The 20,399-nt window shown below is 37.4% G+C and overlaps 1 pseudogene; it reads left to right on the top strand.

Annotated features, from left to right (window-relative positions):
* LOC131536880 (NACHT, LRR and PYD domains-containing protein 3-like) overlaps nt 1-20,399 on the top strand; it is a 56,529-nt pseudogene that overhangs the window by 18,844 nt on the left and 17,286 nt on the right.

The raw sequence follows: 20,399 nt of genomic DNA, 5'->3' as shown, positions 1-20,399 counted from the left end.
CGCTTTACAATCATGTGGGGGGTCTCTCCTCAACCACCACCAGTGTGCAGCATCCACTTGGATGATGCGACGGCAGCCACAGGACAACGGCGCCAGTGCGCTCACCACACACCAGCTACAGGTGGAGAGGAGAGAGTGTCATAGAGCCAATCAAGTGGATGGGGATTATTGGGAAGCCATGATAGACAAGGGCCAGTGGAGGAATTTGGCCAGGACACCAGGGTTACACCCCTACTCTTTACGATGAGTGTCATGGGATTTTTAATGACCACAGAGAGTCAGGACCTCGGTTTAACGTCTCATCCGAAAGACGGTGCTTTTTTTACAGTATAGTGTCCCCGTCACTATACTGGGGCATTAGGACCCACACAGACTGCAGGGTGAGCACCCCCTGCTGGCCTCACTAACACCTCTTCCAACAGCAACCTAGTTTTCCCAGGAGGTCTCCCATCCAGGTACTGACCAGGCTCAGCCCTGCTTAGCTTCCATGGGCAACCGGTCTTGGGCTGCAGGGTGATATGGCTGTGGCATCGAATGTATGAATGTTTGTGGCTTACCCTCCTTGTGAAGGGTGTCAATGATTGTCTTCTGGACAACTGTCAGATCAGCAGTCTTCCCCATGATTGTGTAGCCTAGTGAACCAAACTGAGAGACCATTTTCAAGGCTCAGGAAACCTTTGCAGGTGTTTTGAGTTGATTAGCTGATCGGCATGTCACCATATTCTAATTTGTTGAGATAGTTAATTGGTGGGTTTTTGTTAAATGTGAACCAAAATCATCACAATTAAAAGAACCAAAGACTTAAACTACTTCAGTCTGTGTGCATTGAATTTATTTAATACACGAGTTTCACAATTTGAGTTGAATTACTGAAATAAATTAACTTTTCCACGACATTCTAATTTATTGAGATGCACCTGTATTATTGGAACACAAAATCTGATGGTGGTGACCTCTGACGGTGTTGACAAATTTGGCATTTCTTTCACAAAACAAATGGAGTTCATGTAGTCATTTAGTTTTTTCTGTTGATGCTAATGGAACCTGCTTCAGGAGAATAAAATGATATAAATATTTCAAATAATTTCCTCAGATATTGGAAGATGGTGTTGACATATGGTTGTGACTAGATAATATTAACATTAGGATTTAAAATATTCTAAAACTATAAAACTGACCAGAGTCTGTCTGACACTGATGTTCTCTGCAGAGGTGAATGTGGCGAGGGGTCCTAGAGTAACAGCTGCCCCTGATATTCCCTGATTTTATTACATTTTAATGAATGTCTGACACAGGGTTGCCAGGTTTTCTCAGCAAAACCCGCCCAGTCTCGCATTCCAGGGGCTAAATATCACATTACTGGGGTTGCTTCAACCCCCGGACGTGAAAAACATCCCACGGAATGAGCGTTAAAGTAGCCCAATTCTGTGGGAAAACCGCAGACTTGGCAATACTGGTCTGATGGTGTTGACAAAAAGTGGGGACACAACTTTGAAACCTTATGAAACATGCATGTGTCACACAAAAACAATCTTGCTTTGATATGAGAGATTATTAAGTGATACTTTAAAACAAGGCCATGTTATAGCATATGAATGATTGAACCCTTCTCTGTGGACACACTCTTTTAGATGTAGTGAGAAGACAATAAGTGTCATAGATTTCACATAATAATGATAAAATTAAATTGAAGGGGATAATTGTGTTAAATACATTCTATTATTAATCCCCATAACATTTACAATTGAAAATATTTTTATTTTTTAAACCTGATAGCAGTTACAATTGCTGGACATGTTTTGTCCCATGTCTCAAGAATGACACTACTGCTATGTTCATTATTACATCCAACAACAAAACACCTCAATCGCTTGGGAGTCATTCTTGTCTACATCTGCTCAGGCGGTGAAACAACTGATGACCGCTCACTCAGGGCGGGTCTGAGGTAAAACACCAGTGCAGTCTGTGCTAAAACACTGCTGTCAATCAAACTATCGTGGGAGTGGCCTTTGTCCATGTGACATAACACAGAGATTGGCTCGATTTGAGAAAGGGGTAAAGATTTTAGTAGATAAAAAAAAACAAAAAAAAAACACTGGGTGGATTTTTATCATTATAGGGTGGTTGTGTACACACACTGCCAACACACATTTCAGTTCAAGCAACTTGTAAAAGTGCATGTAGTATTATATTTAACCTTTAACTTTTGAAATTGCACATACAGACAGTCTGCTGTATATTAAATGTTGTATGTGTTCTCTGTTTCCACATACAGACCTGAAATCAAGTTTCACATCAATGAGGAAGAGAAGATGAACTCTGCCTGTGAAATGAGTGTGTGTGAGGAGAGAGAGCAGGAGGCTCCTGTTCACGCTCAGAGAGCAGCGTCTCCAGGATTCAGCTGCGTGTCTATGAAGAGTAACAACTCCATGATTATTCCTCCTGAACTCAGTGATGTTTACGCTCAGAGAACAGCATCTCCAGGATTCAGCTGTGTGTCTATGAAGAGTAACAACTCCATGATTATTCCTCCTGATCTCAGTGATGTTCACGCTCAGAGAGCAGCATCTCCAGGATTCAGCTGTGTGTCTATGAAGAGTAACAACTCCATGATTATTCCTCCTGATCTCAGTGATCTTCATGCTCAGAGAGCAGCATCTCCAGGATTCAGCTGTGTGTCTATGAAGAGCAACAACTCCATGATTATTCCTCCTGAACTCAGTGATGTTTACGCTCAGAGAGCAGCATCTCCAGGATTCAGCTGTGTGTCTATGAAGAGCAACAACTCCATGATTATTCCTCCTGAACTCAGTGATGTTTACGCCAGAGAGCAGCATCTCCAGGATTCAGCTGTGTGTCTATGAAGAGCAACAACTCCATGATTATTCCTCCTGAACTCAGTGATGTTTACGCTCAGAGAACAGCATCTCCAGGATTCAGCTGTGTGTCTATGAAGAGTAACAACTCCATGATTATTCCTCCTGAACTCAGTGATGGAGCTGCTGTGACCTCTGACCCTGTGTGAGTATTATTCACTATCTGCTGTACATGTGAAATTATAACATGATGAATCATTAATTTCTCCGAAATCCAGACATTAGTGAATCACTTTGTGAAGAAAAAAAGAAGAAATATTAAGGTATGTAAAAACGTTTAATCCACGCACAAAGGTATCTTAACTGTCTCCCAGTGATGTGATTTAAAGGTCAGTGCAAGGTGACTGGTGACTTTAGTCACTGTAGAAGTTGTATCAAAATGTTGCTGTTTGAAAAGCCCCACAAACATGGGTTAGGGTAAGTAGAAAATGTTGACTTGTAGTTGTAAAGTTAATTTGTAAAATAAAATGTCTAGTGGACTATCAAAATAAACTGTTTCCCCACTTACATTATTTTGATTGAGGGGTCAGAATGATTCTGAACCAGAGGCTGTAGGACCTAATAGAAAAGGACATCTCACAAGCTTGCTACACTGAGATAGAAATATGGAGTTTATCTATCAGGAGTCCTGATAGATGCTCAGTCAGAGAGATTTTAAGGTATAAGAACAGGTTAAAGGGACTCTTGTGGTCATGATAGCTTCATTTTGTAAGGTACTGTTACCAGCTGAGGTATCTCAATACAGCTTAATCGCAATACCACTAATGTTTTTTATCTGCTGCGCTTCTGCGACTGACTTCAGCTCTTGTATCACAACACAAGTAAGAATATTTACTTCTGTGGATTATACTATCATTTGGTAAAAACTGGCACTGCCGTCTTGGGTGCCTGCTACAGGCTGATATACCATTCAACAATAAATGGGACCATAATAAGGCTAAAGAAACAAACAGATAAAAAAAGGTTTAGTTTTTATATATTCATATAACAATAAAGCTTAAGGACAAGATGCACATAATAGAATATTTAGATTCAAGTCAATGTAATCTAATTTCTTGTTTGTTCAAAATGCCTTTCTGTTTTTCTTCCCCACTATGATTCCCTTCTTTGCTACAACTTTACTACCAAACAACATATTTAGCCATTCTAGGCATACAGATTTGATGACATTAATGAAACAAACCTATAGTAAACCATTGTTTAATACTAGTTTATTTATTTGCTCTTTATTTGGTGTGTCTTTCATTTTCTGCCTCTGTTTGTCTCATTTAGTATTCAACATACATATTGGCTCAGGTTAGTTTTCTTAAAGTTAATTTGTAATTGATTAAATATTGTATCCTATTAAAGCAATCAATTAATAAAACATCTGCTTTCTCTCTATAACTATATATAATTAAAATACTGTTCTAAAAGCAGTGTTGATCAATGTTTATTTACTGGAGCAGATAGATAATCTTCAGAGAAACAGTCTAAAATATTTTTTTCTTTTTCTCCGTCTCATCAGCAGGAAGAGAAAGAGAGAAGCGTCTCCAGTATCCAGCCGTGTGTCCATGAAGAACAACCCACACATGTTCAGTAATAGTGCAGTGTCCTGTCACCCTGTGTGAGTATGATCATATAATAATATATAATATCGTATTATGGGTGAACAGAAAATGAGGCAAATGAAAAGGATAATAAAGGCATCTATGATTTTGATCATAATTCAGGATGTTAAATGAATTGGTGACAAGTATATGGTGCTTTACTGCTGTCAGGGACGCATTCAGGATGGATATTGTTTACAGTTCAAATGTGATGTGGTCACAGGTGTTTTGACCACCTTGTGGTTTCAGTGATTTGATAGCAAAATGTTTTAAATTGCATTTCCACCAGTTTTTAGCGCTGACCACTTGTGATCGGATCACCAAAAATTTAATACTAGTTAGAAATTTAATTTGAGTTTAATTGTATAGTGCTTTTACAATACATTTTGTTTTAAAGCAGCTTCACAAAAAGTATGTTTCAGTTGTGCAATCAGGAAGTAATCTGTTATTAGTCAGAGTAATATCCATGTGTCAGTAGTGTACAGCTATAAGATAAAATAGGTTATATAGCTACTTAATGTCATGTATTCAGTTAAGTAGATATAATAATGAACATGTTAGGCAATGATTACATCTTGTGATAATAATAATTACACTAAAATATGGGCATCCCAAGCTAGAAACAATAAATCATAAGAATCTAAACCATGAGGGTGTGTTTGACCCCCAAACATTTTGAAGAAATTTATTTAAGAGTTTAGGAGCCCAGGAAGTGAGTAGGGTGGAACGGTCTCGGTAAAAAATCAAACCGTACGGTTCTCCACACACGGTTTGGTACGCACTAGGACCGGGGTTCAACTTCAATCTGACAACGCATCTGTAATATGGTTTGTTATAAATAACGGCACGTAAAACAAACAGGGTTCGGCTAATGTATGTTTCTGTTGATGGATCCGCTGGCTTCCGAGTACATTACAACAACAGCGACGGAAAAAAAAATATGGACAAACCATTCACTCTTGTTCAATGCGAATGCCGTATACTGAAATATGAGCAGTCATTTATTCCGTCATCGAGCTGATAGCGCGCGTGCACAGGTGAGACCTGAACAGCACACATTGATATCTGTGTTTAAACTAAACTCATTTAAGCTTTTGCCACTTTAAACAATAAAGAGCTTGCGCACGCAGTGAGAAGATTTGCACGTGCGTTCATCTGAAAGTGCACAAACCCGCGCCTCAGAACGTGTGCAAATAAGCTCTCTCTGAAGTATTGTGTTTGAAAGTGAAAGTGAAAGTGAAAGTGAAGTGACATACGGCCAAGTATGGTGACCCATACTCGGAATTTGTGCTCTGCATTTAACCCATCCAACGTGCACACACACAGCAGTGAACTCACACACACCGTGAACACACACCCGGAGCAGTGGGCAGCCATTTATGCTGCGGCGCCCGGGGAGCAGTTGGGGGTTCGGTGCCTTGCTCAAGGGCACCTCAGTTGTGGTATTGAGGTGGAGAGAGCGCTGGACATTCACTCCCCCCACCTACAATCCCTGCCGGCCCGAGACTCAAACTCGCAACCTTTGGATTGCGAGTCCAACTCTCTAACCATTAGGCCACGACTTCCCACGATTTGTTTGAATGGACAAATTCACACAAACATTGTCAAAATGCCCGTCTTGGTAAGTATCCTATAGCAGACATAGCTGGCTGAACGTACTGGATCAGTGCATTCTCTTAAAGTGACAGCACTTTCTTAAAGGGGTGGTTGACTGTTTTTTTTTTTTTTTCTAGGCTTGATTTGTGTTTATGGGGTGCAGTCAAACATGTTCATGCTTCATTTTTTTTAAAAACACATCATTTTTCACATAATTTACCTTTATTTTACACTGCTCTGTCCCTTCTCTGATAAACACACCGATTGTTTCCTGGTTTTAATAAGCCCCTCCCTCAGAAACAGGCAATGGGCTCAGATTGGTTAGCTGGCCCAGCTAAACTGCCTCTAGTACGTCTCGCCCCTCACCTCAGTGGCACCTCATACTTTAATACGCTGTTATTTGTAAGTGCTACTGCTTCTGTTAGCTTTTTATATAAGGTTTTATCCTGATTAAAGCTTTAATACAACACAGCAACCGCATGCTCATCCATGTATAACGCTTCTCATTGCTATGTGAAAATACAGTAAAATATTATAAATAATAAAAATATAAAACTGTATTGCCCAATACAGTAAAACTGCACATTTTAGAGTGGCCTTTTATTGTGGCCAGCCTAAGGCACACCTGTGCAATAATCATGCTGTCTAATCAGCATCTTGATATGCCACACCTGTGAGGTAGATGGAGTATCTCGGCAAAGGAGAAGTGCTCACTAACACAGATTTAGACAGATTTGTGAACAATATTTGAGAGAAATAGGCCTTTTGTGTACATAGAAAAAGTCTTAGATCTTTGAGTTCAGCTCATGAAAAATGGGGGCAAAAACAAAAGTGTTGCATTTATAATTTTGTTCAGTGTAAGTGTATAATTGGAAGAGTTTGTTGGAGCTGATCTGAATGAGAGGGAGAGATGCTGAGCGTGTGCAGGGCAGGAGACGCGAGCAACAGTATAAGAACTGCTGCTTTAGAACATTGATTTTGAAACTTGTGAATCCATTAGAATTGTTAGAAGACAGAATCGTGATTCATATTTGAATAGATTTTTACATGCATCCCTAGTTTTCTTCCTCTACCCTGAAGTAGCGCAGCATGGCCTTGCCCCCTTTGTTGCATGTTCCCGGGGGCGGGGTTTATCTGGGTTTGTGACGTTACAAACCCGGGAAGTAACTCGTTGTAGTTTTTGTAGGCATTAAACTGCCAGAATTTTAAAAGACGATATCTCCATTTGCATTGAACTTTCAGCGATGCAGCTTTGCAGATATTGTTTATGCTCAAACAGCAACATTACACACTAACTAACCTTAAAAAAGTGAAATCGCAATCAACCACACCTTTAATGATAATCATACAGCAACAAGGAAATCACTCACTGCTCTTGATTTGAATAGCTTTTGTAACTTTAATAAAGATTAATCTTTAATTTATACAGTAAAATATGCAATACTATTTTACATTTGATTACTTTATTCAATTTCTGTACCTAAAAAAACTAATGTTAGCCCTACCTAAAAAAAAAACAACTGAAAATCACTATTTCATTTGTATCTTTAGTCTATTGTATTTATTTGTGCTGTTGCTAGTTAGATAGATCATTCTTATTTTCTTTATTTTTATTTGACAGTATAGTTTTTGCCGAAACATAGCACATATCGAACTGTACCAAAACCGTGACTCTAAAACTGTGATACACACCAAACCTTGAGTAAGTTAAACCATCCCACCCCTAGAAATGAGGCATTTACACCATGCAACTACCAAAGGGGTGACAAAATCTCCTGTTACGATGTATTGAGGCCTGAAGAAAATTCATCCAGTCACTGTCCAGAGAGAAAATCTGTTGAGATTAAAACCTATGTGCTCCAGTCATTTGATAATAAGTACTGAAAGATGATGGGGTAGTTATTCTTAGATAGTTTAGCATATGTATTTTATAGAGTTTATTAACTTACTTTTGATTAAAATGTATTGTACATTTAAAAAAAAAAATAAAAGTTTTAATGCATTTAATCTGATTTTTATTAATAAAAAGACAACTGATCAGAACCACAGTGCAAGTGTCCATGTTCACACACACACACACTCATGAAAGTTCCTAGTGGAGCACTGGCTAGAGAAAGACCTTCATCACTCAGAAAACTGCATGGCCTCTTTACACCTGTGAGATTACTCCATATGATGATGTGTGAGTAATATTGTTTTATTACTGTATTATTGCAGGTTTGCATAGAGTTCTAAGTTTGCATATAGGGGTGTGCGATACATATAACGTAGTTGATAATATCGTGATTGTTGTTTTAATGATGTGCAATTTGACATTATCAAATATATCGCAAAAACCAAACAAAACACACCTACAGAGTGCAGAGTGTACGCATACATTATGTGATAAAGTCTAGTAGGTTAGAGTAGTGCACATGATTCAGTCTCTTAAAATGCATTTAAAATGATCACAAAATTCAAGATATGGGTACGGTGGCCAAGAGAGCTCAACACGCTGCAACTTCAGAAAACACATGCCAATAGAAAAAGCACCAGCAAATTAAGAAAACATCTTCATCAGTTTGACAGCACATGTGGCAAATGGACTTTGCTTTTCCATTTGAAATTTGGCAGTCAGTGTGCATTCGCGAAAATGCAAATGCTTTAAGCTATGATAATTGTTTTGATGGTACAAAGACCACTTATATGCCAAAAGATCAAGGCAAATTTGATTTCTTATGTCATGAGCCCTTTAAGAGTTTTCTTATATCATATAAGGTATTTGAGACTTTTTATGTACTTATATGATGCAACTAAATTTAAAGTCCCCCTGTAGTGAAAATCAAGTTTATGTTGTTTATTTGTCTATGTGGTGTTTTTAATATGCTTTTAGACAAACCATGTGCCAATCCATTAATCAACACCATTGCGGAGTATTTTCTCCTTAAAACTGTAGTTTCCCAAAGGCTGACCCAGAATTTTGAACCGCTAACATGCATTATAACCTAGCCCGGAGTCAGACCCACCTCTTGTATCGGCATCTGCACTTCATACGCGTATGCTCGCGGGCGCGAATTGGAATCACAAATGGCTGCATTCAGACTTAAACAATTTTAGGATACAACATCATCAAGTAACTTTAACGAATGTTACAGTATTCACTTTAGTTTTCCGCTAGTAAAAACATAGTTTTATCAGTCATTATCCGTGTATGCCATTGTTTTGCGTTTACTACAGTTCAGTGGATCAGGAGGCGCTGGCTGGTGTGACTGAGTAGAGGTGGGGCTAATTTGCATATTCATAGATCCACATATAGTAAATGAGGCAAGGGTGTAGAGTTACATTCAAGCTATTTTAAGGCATGAGAAATTATTTTCACAAGAAAAAACATTTAAATATGTAGTTTTGATGATCAAAGATGAGTTTTAAGGGATAAAATATTTGACTACAGGGGGACTTTAAGACTTTTTTTGTACCCGCAAGAACCCTGTTTTTAAGATGGGCAGTGATAGATTCTGGTAGTCTGATGGAAGACACCATAGTCCCGGGATGTCGGGCTAGCAAAAAAAAATAAAAAATATATATAAAAAACACATCTGAATATCCAAAAAAAAAAAACAACAATAATAAAAAAACAACAACAACAACAAAAAACACACATCTAAATATTCAGAGCTGATTGGAACTTATCAGAACCACAGTGCAAGTGTCTATGTTCACATAGAATATTAACACATTTACGTTACGAGCATTAAGTGGTGTTCTCATCAGAATATTGAGTATTTTCAGCTTGACAAATTTAAAGTTATTTGAACTTTATAAAGCTTAGATGGAATAACTTTATAAAAGTAATGCGCACTTACTTTTTAAGTTTTCAGTACCAAAGTTCACTGTAAAAAGTGTTTTTGTTCACTCAACTTAACTCTTTGAGTTATCTTTTCCCACTGACTTAATGCTGTTTTTGGAGTTTTTAATCATCTTCTGCTTTGATCTTTAGAAATTGAATTTATTTGATTTGCAATGGCTGACATCAGATCAATTATTATTTGCATTAGAATTTAATTTAAATGGGAATGAAAATGTTGTCAACCGAAACTTGACTGAAACATTTGAAATAAAAAAAATATTGATTAAAATTGAAATACAATAATTATTCATTTCTTTGAACTACGTTTTACATAATACCAAAGCTCATGTTCATTTCAACAAATTTTTTATAAGTAAGTTCACCTTACTTTCATAAAGATGTTTCAACTAAACTTTCAAATAACTAAAATTTTTAAATTTTGTGTTTTCAGTGGTGGGAGAGCTGACCAGATCAGATATGTGTCCTCACAGACCTGCACATCCTCTTACTATCAGAACCACTTCAGTCATCTTGATACAGAAACAGACCTACAGTTCCATTCTCACCAACCACTACTTAAAGATCTGCAGAGAGTCAAAGACCAGCACAAAACCAGCATGAAGAACAAGTATGAGAGTTTATTTGAGGGAATCAAACTACAAGAGAATCAAACCCTCCTGAACAGGATTTACACACAGCTGTACATCATAGAGGGAGAGAGTGAAGGAGTGAATGAAGAACATGAGGTGCTACAGATGGAGAAAAATTACAAGACACTCCAAGACACTCCAATCAACTGCAATGACATCTTTAATCCTTTATCTGAACCAGGATATGAGGAGATGAGAAGAGAGAAGAAAGACAAAATAAAGACGGTTCTTACTAAAGGCATCGCTGGAATTGGAAAAACAGTCTCTGTGCAGAAGTTCATTCTGGACTGGGCCGAGGGAAAAGCCAATCAGGATGTAGATTTCATGTTTGTGCTTACATTTCGAGAGCTGAACTTGATTAAAGATCATCATTACAGTCTTCACAAACTTCTGCTTGACTTTCATCCTGACCTTCAAGATCTAGATTCAAAAATTTATGATGAATGTAAAGTTGTGTTCATCTTTGATGGTCTGGATGAAAGCAGAATTTCACTGATGTTTTCAGACAGTCAGAAAGTTTCTGATGTGACTGAGATTTCATCAGTGGGTCTGTTGATGTCAAACCTCATGAAAGGAGAGCTGCTTCCTTCTGCGCTCATCTGGATCACCACCAGACCAGCAGCAGCCAATCAGATTCCCTCTAACTACATCAACCGTGTGACAGAAATTCAGGGATTCAATGACCCTCAGAAGGAGGAATATTTCAGGAAGAGAATCAGTGATGAGCATCAAGCCAGCAGAATCATCTCACACATCAGAAGAGCAAGAAGCCTCCACATCATGTGCCACATACCCGTCTTCTGCTGGATCTCAGCCACTGTGCTTCAAAACATCCTGAAACAAGATCTCAGTGCAGAAATCCCTCAAACTCTGACTGAAATGTACATCTACTTCCTGCTCATTCAAACAAATATGAGGAACCAGAAGTATGAAGAGAAACATCCAGAGAAACTCCTGCAGTCCAACAGAGAAGTGATTGTGAAACTTGCTGAACTGGCTTTCAATCAGCTGATGAAGGGCAATGTGATGTTTTATGAGGAGGACCTGAGAGAGAGCGGCATAGACGTCACTGACGCCTCAGTGTATTCTGGGATTTGCACTGAGATCTTTAGGGAGGAATCTGTGATTTATCACAGGAAGGTTTACAGCTTTGTACATCTGAGCTTTCAGGAGTTTTTTGCAGCACTGTATGTGTTTTTCTGCTATTTACACAAGAACAGTGAGGTTCTGAAAATGTTCCTGACAGGAAAGTCCAGAACTATTACTCTGGATGTGTTTCTGAAGGGAGCAATGAATAAAGCCTTGAAGAGTAAAAATGGACACCTGGATCTTTTCCTTCGATTTCTTCATGGCATCTCACTGAGTCCAATCAGAGACTCTTACAGGATGTGCTGATACACACTGAGAACAACCCAGAGAGCATCAAGAAAATAATCCACAACCTCAAACGAGGACAAAAAAACAATGTCAGTCCTGAAAGATGGATGAATCTGTCACACTGCTTGATTGAGATGAAGAATAATTCTGTTGTTGAGGAAATGCAGGTATTTTTAACATCTGGAAAAAAAAAAAAAATCTTACTCTTGCACAATGCTCAACTTTGGCAAACATGATCCTGATGTCAGAGGAGGTGCTGGATGAGTTGGACCTAAAAAACTACAAAATCAAGTCATCAAAAGAGGGTCGATTGAGACTGTTACCTGCTGTGAGGAACTGCAGAAAAGCTGTGTGAGTGTGAAAATATAATAATATTATAAGTTGAATATAATTATACTAGACTATGAAGAAAACACATTGATAAAAGTGAAATGACAATAATCAACTATTAAGGCTTTTTCCACAATTAAGTTTTGTATAAATAAAAAGAAATGAGTGTTGAAATATCATGCCCATAATGTTAATAAAATATTACTTTTAAGACGCACATTTATTTTAATTACTGAATTTTCCTGTAAAGACTGTGAAAAATCATCTATCATTATCTTAAGTTGAAGCTCAATGAACGTCATATTGAAGTCTTGCAATCTGGTGGGTACACCAGCACACCTTATATCCAGGCCCTCTCTTTTTTCAGATTCCCACGCTGTAATCTCACTGATCAACACTGTGAAATCGTGTCTTCAGCTTTACAATCATCAAACTCTCCCCTGAGAGAGCTGGACCTGAGTAACAATGACCTGCAAGATTCAGGAGTGAGGCTGCTCTGTGCTGGACTGAAGAGTCCAAACTGTCAACTCAAAACACTGAGGTTTGACCTTCACATTGATTCATTAATATGTTAATAATAATGTGTGAAGTAAATACAATATATATTATACTTTTAGATTTCATGATTTTTTTTTTCTTCCTACACTTTATAAGTGTTCCTGCACCTGTAATTATTTACTCTGATTCTTGAATGCTTTATTATCTATACAGCTATTCAATGAAAACAGAATGATATTGTGGCCATTATCAATGATCCGTCATCAGTTAAAGGGGTGGTTGACTGTTTTTTTTCTATGCTCGATTGTGTTTATGGGGTGCAGTCTAACATGTTAATGCTTCATTTTTAAAAAAATGCATTATTTTTCACATAATTTACCTTTATTCTACACCGCTCTGTCCCTTCTCATATAAGCGTGCTGATGATTTCCTGGTTTTATGAAGCCCCTCCCTCAGAAATACGCATTGGGTTCAAATTGATCAGCTGGCTCAGTGTGTTGTGATTCGCTAAACCGCCAGTGTGCATCTAAACGTCACGCCCCTCACCTCAGCGGCAGATAACTTTGGAGATATTGTTTATGCTCAAACAGCAACATTACACACTAACTAAAGTTAAAAAAGTGAAATCACAATCAACCACCTCTTTAATCCATATATGATGTTGTTGTCATTAACTTTATACAAGATAACTGTGAACATAATGGGATGCAGACACTTTCTTCTCAAAAACATGAGACAGTGTATGCAGTTTAATTTTGTATGTATACAGTGTGTATGTAATGGATTGATTCTCATGATCCTGTTTAGATTGGTCAGCTGTAATCTCACTGATCAACACTGTGAAATCATGGCTTCAGCTTTACAATCATCAAACTCTCCCCTGAGAGAGCTGGACCTGAGTAACAATGACCTGCAGGATTCAGGAGTGAAGCAGCTCTGTCCTGGACTGAAGAGTCCAAACTGTCAACTCAACATACTGAGGTATTTAAGGGGGAGGGTTGGGGAGTAACAGAATACATGTAACATTGTTACTTAATCAGGATACAAAAATCTAGGAACTGTAACTCATTACAGTTACATCAAAAATAAAGTTTTCAGATTACAGTTACATTTTGTAAAAAGTGGGAATACTATCAGGATTACACTTGTTTCATTTAAAATGAAATAAATGAGTATTTTGACATAACAATGCTATATTTATCGCTACTTCATCATAGTTCCTGGTTCTGTTGACACTCATGTTGACTCATGTGAGCCACCTGCTGGTGCGTGCTCAAATAACACCAGTCTCCAATTATTGTCCCAAATGAGGAATGAGATGCTGCTAAAGTAAATTAATTACGTTGATTCCTGCTGAGAAAAACATTTTAATGTCTGGAAATTTCAGAGTTATTTTGTTTACAAAGAGGATAAAGGAAATAACATAGTTGTACAGTGTAAGCTATGCATGAAGACTTTGCTTTAACAAAGTAGGCTACTCAACCAACTTGAACATTTGCAGTTGTGTCAAGTCAAGTCACCTTTATTTATATAGTGCTTTTAACAGATTGTGTCAAAGCACTTAACAGTATCAAATTGGAGGATAGAGTGTCAGTAACGTATAATGATAAGATTAGACACAAAATTTTCAGTTAAAGGCATTTCATTATTGAATTCAGAGATGTCATTGTCTAGCTCAGTTTAGTTTAAATAGTATCTGTGCAATCAAATCGGCGATAATCGCTAGAATGTTGTGTGCAAGTTTTCTAGCGGAAAATAAGATGGAAAATGTACAAATTAATACAAGAGTCCCCACACCCCGAATCAGTCAATGAAATAAAGAAAGATCACAGAATTTCACATACATTTCAACATGTAGGCTTATTTTAAAATAGACTGATATGTGTATGCACTGTAAAAGAAATTCCGTCAAATTTACGGTAAAAAACCGGCAGCTGTGGTTTCTGGAATTCTCCCGTAAATAATATGGTAGCAACGTTTTGGTTTTACAGTTTTAACTTAAATTTACAGTTAAATACCGTAATTGCATTAACTGATACAATGTTAATATAGCCTACCAACCTATTGAAGTACTGAAATCTTTTTTGTACCTTTTGTAATACACTGATAACCACCAAATGCAGGTGGTGATGAGAAAGTCACATGATGAACCAAAGCCCATCACAAGCAGCTTTTAATTAATAACATACATAGAAGGTGCATAGTGTCATTCACACAAACACTAAACACCATCATGGTGAGACTCATTAAACTGAAATATGCAATAAGCATTAATTTAACAACACTAGATGTAGCATTCAACCCTAATAAACATAACTGATAGGAAAAAAACTAAGACGAAACATGCAAAATGCAACGCAGGGAATTCCGGGTTTTCCCTGTAAATTTTACATTCTTTTTCACTTTCAAAAACGGTATTTCACAGTAAAATTGTCTGAAATGTCTATTACAGTTTTTCACCGTATATATTAGGGGAACTTACCGTTAACCATTCAAGAGGTTTTTACTGTAGCATTTTCACAGTTTTTTAAAATCATGGTCATTTTTTACAGTGTGGTGTAATATTTTAATGTTATGTATAAACTATATTTAATTTTTCCTTGCACGTTAAATAAATAAATAATGGTAATAATAATAAAACTGCTAAACTAGCCACTAGATGTCTGCATAGCCTTATATATATATATATATATATATATATACATATACATACACAGTGAGGAAAATAAGTATTTGAACACCCTGCTATTTTGCAAGTTCTCCCACTTAGAAATCATGGAGGGGTCTGAAATTGTCATCGTAGGTGCATGTCCACTGTGAGAGACCTAATCAAAAAAAAATCCAGAAATCACAATGTATGATTTTTAACTATTTATTTGTATGATACAGCTGCAAATAAGTATTTGAACACCCTGCTATTTTGCAAGTTCTCCCACTTAGAAATCATGGAGGGGTCTGAAATTGTCATCGTAGGTGCATGTCCACTGTGAGAGACCTAATCAAAAAAAAATCCAGAAATCACAATGTATGATTTTTAACTATTTATTTGTATGATACAGCTGCAAATAAGTATTTGAACACCCTGCTATTTTGCAAGTTCTCCCACTTAGAAATCATGGAGGGGTCTGAAATTGTCATCGTAGGTGCATGTCCACTGTGAGAGACCTAATCAAAAAAAAAAATCCAGAAATCACAATGTATGATTTTTAACTATTTATTTGTATGATACAGCTGCAAATAAGTATTTGAACACCCTGCTATTTTGCAAGTTCTCCCACTTAGAAATCATGGAGGGGTCTGAAATTGTCATCGTAGGTGCATGTCCACTGTGAGAGACCTAATCAAAAAAAAAAATCCAGAAATCACAATGTATGATTTTTTAACTATTTATTTGTATGATACAGCTGCAAATAAGTATTTGAACACCTGAGAAAATCAATGTTAATATTTGGTACAGTAGCCTTTGTTTGCAATTACAGAGGTCAAACGTTTCCTGTAGTTTTTCACCAGGTTTGCACACACTGCAGGAGGGATTTTGGCCCACTCCTCCACACAGATCTTCTCTAGATCAGTCAGGTTTCTGGCCTGTCGCTGAGAAACACGGAGTTTGAGCTCCCTCCAAAGATTCTCTATTGGGTTTAGGTCTGGAGACTGGCTAGACCACGCCAGAACCTTGATATGCTTCTTACAGAGCCACTCCTTGGTTATCCTGGCTGTGTGCTTCGGGACATTGTCATGTTGGAAGACCCAGCCTCGACCCATCTTCAATGCTCTAACTGAGGGAAGGAGGTTGTTTCCCAAAATCTCGCAATACATGGCCCCGGTCATCCTCTCCTTAATACAGTGCAGTCACCCTGTCCCATGTGCAGAAAAACACCCTCAAAGCATGATGCTACCACCCCCATGCTTCACAGTAGGGATGGTGTTCTTGTAAATTTTACATTCTTTTCACTTTCAAAACGGTATTTCACAGTAAAATTGTCTGAAATGTCTATTACAGTTTTTCACCGTATATATTAGGGGAACTTACCGTTAACCATTCAAGAGGTTTTTACTGTAGCATTTTCACAGTTAAGCCATTTTTTCGAAAAGTGTGCATCATCATTTGAGTCAAATTCTTACATTTAATCAGTCAATTAGAATAATAAGACATTTGGGCTGTTATCAAGCAAATGAAATCAGTATCAACAAAATTCATCTTTGAATAACACCCAAAATATATAACTGGGGATCCCTGGTTTTCAATAAAACTATAATACTTGAAACATTGAACTAGTGAAAATGAAAATTAAATGAAAAGATTTGATGGCTGTATTACATTTAGACCTGCTCATGTTACATCGTATTTTATTTTTAAGCGTTTGTACAGCGTTACTCATCATAACCAATCACACACACGATTCTGTTGAGCTTAGGAATGCAATGGCCAATCAGAGGCGGTCAGATTAGTCATCGCTGAATTTTGTTCAGACTGAAACTTGCGCATAAGCAATAAATATTCATTTATCATACAGATTATAAGAGGAGCTATGAGCACTTAAACACTAGCTAGACTGACTGAGTGCATTCTTTCACTGCATGCTCTCAAAATTCAAGATGCGGCAGAAAATGTATATTTATATAATTTCATATAGTTAATCAATATCACACGAAGAGTGCAATTTATTTTATTTATTTTTTTTCACGCAAAAGTCACAAATGTGATATTGAGTTTATACAACAGTTCAATAAACAAGTTATTAATAGACTTATGTTTTAGACACCATATTGCCTATTTTTGCTGTATTTCGCCAAAAATGGTTACAAACACAGCCACAGCAGTGTTTTGCGTCTCTGAGCAACATGACCGTGTTTCGTTCCTGAATGAATCAACCGGTTAAATGATTCGGTTCAATCGCAATGAATCACTTAATAACAGTGACTTACTGCCACCTACTGGTGGTTTTAATTTCACATTTAAAGTATATATTTTCAAAATGTCAAATATCAGTATTCAGTGTTTTAGGATTAAAATATCAAAACATTTATGCATTTGTAACTGCAGGTTAAATGCATTCATGTTTTGCATTAAATAATGTGTAAATACATCTGAATGCCACTTCAGATGCAGCTTCTGTGTTTGGTTCTGGTTAGGGGACCCCCAAGAGCTTTGACACAATTCGAATACAAGGGTCTCACCTCAATCGTGGTATTGAAGGTGGAAGAGAGTGCTGCTTCTTCACTCCCCCACCTACAATCCCTGCCAGACCTGAGACTCGAACCCGCGACCCGCGGGTTACAAGTCCGACTCTCTATCCTCTATCCATTAGGCCACGACTACCCCCATGACTTGTGTGAACTCTTATGTGTCATGCAGCACAGTGGCTTTATTAAAATCAATTAAAGGCCACCAGTAGAAGAGCTCTGTTGGTTATTAAATTGTATATCTCTAAAAATGGAGTATATTAACATGAACCTACTGTTGTTGTAGATTATCTGGCTGTATGGTGACAGAAGAAGGTTGTGCTGCTCTGGCATCAGCTCTAAGTTCAAACCCCTCACACCTGAGAGAGCTGGATCTGAGCTACAATCACCCAGGAGAATCAGGAGTGAAGATACTCTGATACACTCAAACATCTGGACAAACTCAAGTAAGTTGAGAAGTAACCCACTGAAGCCATGTTTCACTGAGGTGAGATTCTAGGACAGATTCCTTTAACATGGTCCATTTTCACAGTTAAGCCATTTTTTCGAAAAGTGTGCATCATCATTTGAGTCAAATTCTTACATTTAATCAGTCAATTAGAATAATAAGACATTTGGGCTGTTATCAAGCAAATGAAATCAGTATCAACAAAATTCATCTTTGAATAACACCCAAAATATATAACTGGGGATCCCTGGTTTTCAATAAAACTATAATACTTGAAACATTGAACTAGTGAAAATGAAAATTAAATGAAAAGATTTGATGGCTGTATTACATTTAGACCTGCTCATGTTACATCGTATTTTATTTTTAAGCGTTTGTACAGCGTTACTCATCATAACCAATCACACACGATTCTGTTGAGCTTAGGAATGCAATGGCCAATCAGAGGCGGTCAGATTAGTCATCGCTGAATTTTGTTCAGACTGAAACTTGCGCATAAGCAATAAATATTCATTTATCATACAGATTATAAGAGGAGCTATGAGCACTTAAACACTAGCTAGACTGACTGAGTGCATTCTTTCACTGCATGCTCCCAAAATTCAAGATGCGGCAGAAAATGTATATTTATATAATTTCATATAGTTAATCAATATCACACGAAGAGTGCAATTTATTTTATTTATTTTTTTCACGCAAAAGTCACAAATGTGATATTGAGTTTATACAACAGTTCAATAAACAAGTTATTAATAGACTTATGTTTTAGACACCATATTGCCTATTTTTGCTGTATTTCGCCAAAAATGGTTACAAACACAGCCACAGCAGTGTTTTGCGTCTCTGAGCAACATGACCGTGTTTCGTTCCTGAATGAATCAACCGGTTAAATGATTCGGTTCAATCGCAATGAATCACTTAATAACAGTGACTTACTGCCACCTACTGGTGGTTTTAATTTCACATTTAAAGTATATATTTTCAAAATGTCAAATATCAGTATTCAGTGTTTTAGGATTAAAATATCAAAACATTTATGCATTTGTAACTGCAGGTTAAATGCATTCATGTTTTGCATTAAATAATGTGTAAATACATCTGAATGCCACTTCAGATGCAGCTTCTGTGTTTGGTTCTGGTTAGGGGACCCCCAAGAGCTTTGACACAATTCGAACACTACAGACGTGTTTCGCCAGATCTAATGTGAAGTGAAGTGAAGTGAAGTGAAGTGAAGTGAAGTGAAGTGAAGTGAAGTGAAGTGAAGTGAAGTGAAGTGAAGTGAAGTGAAGTGAAGTGAAGTGAAGTGAAGTGAAGTGAAGTGAAGTGAAGTGAAGTGAAGTGAAGTGAAGTGAAGTGAAGTGAAGTGAAGTGAAGTGAAGTGAAGTGAAGTGAAGTGAAGTGAAGTGAAGTGAAGTGAAGTGAAGTGAAGTGAAGTGAAGTGAAGTGAAGTGAAGTGAAGTGAAGTGAAGTGAAGTGAAGTGAAGTGAAGTGAAGTGAAGTGAAGTGAAGTGAAGTGAAGTGAAGTGAAGTGAAGTGAAGTGAAGTGAAGTGAAGTGAAGTGAAGTGAAGTGAAGTGAAGTGAAGTGAAGTGAAGTGAAGTGAAGTGAAGTGAAGTGAAGTGAAGTGAAGTGAAGTGAAGTGAAGTGAAGTGAAGTGAAGTGAAGTGAAGTGAAGTGAAGTGAAGTGAAGTGAAGTGAAGTGAAGTGAAGTGAAGTGAAGTGAAGTGAAGTGAAGTGAAGTGAAGTGAAGTGAAGTGAAGTGAAGTGAAGTGAAGTGAAGTGAAGTGAAGTGAAGTGAAGTGAAGTGAAGTGAAGTGAAGTGAAGTGAAGTGAAGTGAAGTGAAGTGAAGTGAAGTGAAGTGAAGTGAAGTGAAGTGAAGTGAAGTGAAGTGAAGTGAAGTGAAGTGAAGTGAAGTGAAGTGAAGTGAAGTGAAGTGAAGTGAAGTGACGTGACGTGTGGCCAAGTATGATGACACATACTCGGAATTTGTGCTCTGCATTTCACCTATCCAAGTGCACACACACA

This window comes from Onychostoma macrolepis, chromosome 03 (genome assembly GCF_012432095.1).
Source record: "Onychostoma macrolepis isolate SWU-2019 chromosome 03, ASM1243209v1, whole genome shotgun sequence".
Lineage (NCBI taxonomy): Eukaryota > Metazoa > Chordata > Actinopteri > Cypriniformes > Cyprinidae > Onychostoma > Onychostoma macrolepis.
Note: the sequence above shows the minus strand (reverse complement) of the source record. Positions and strands in the feature narration are given on the sequence as shown.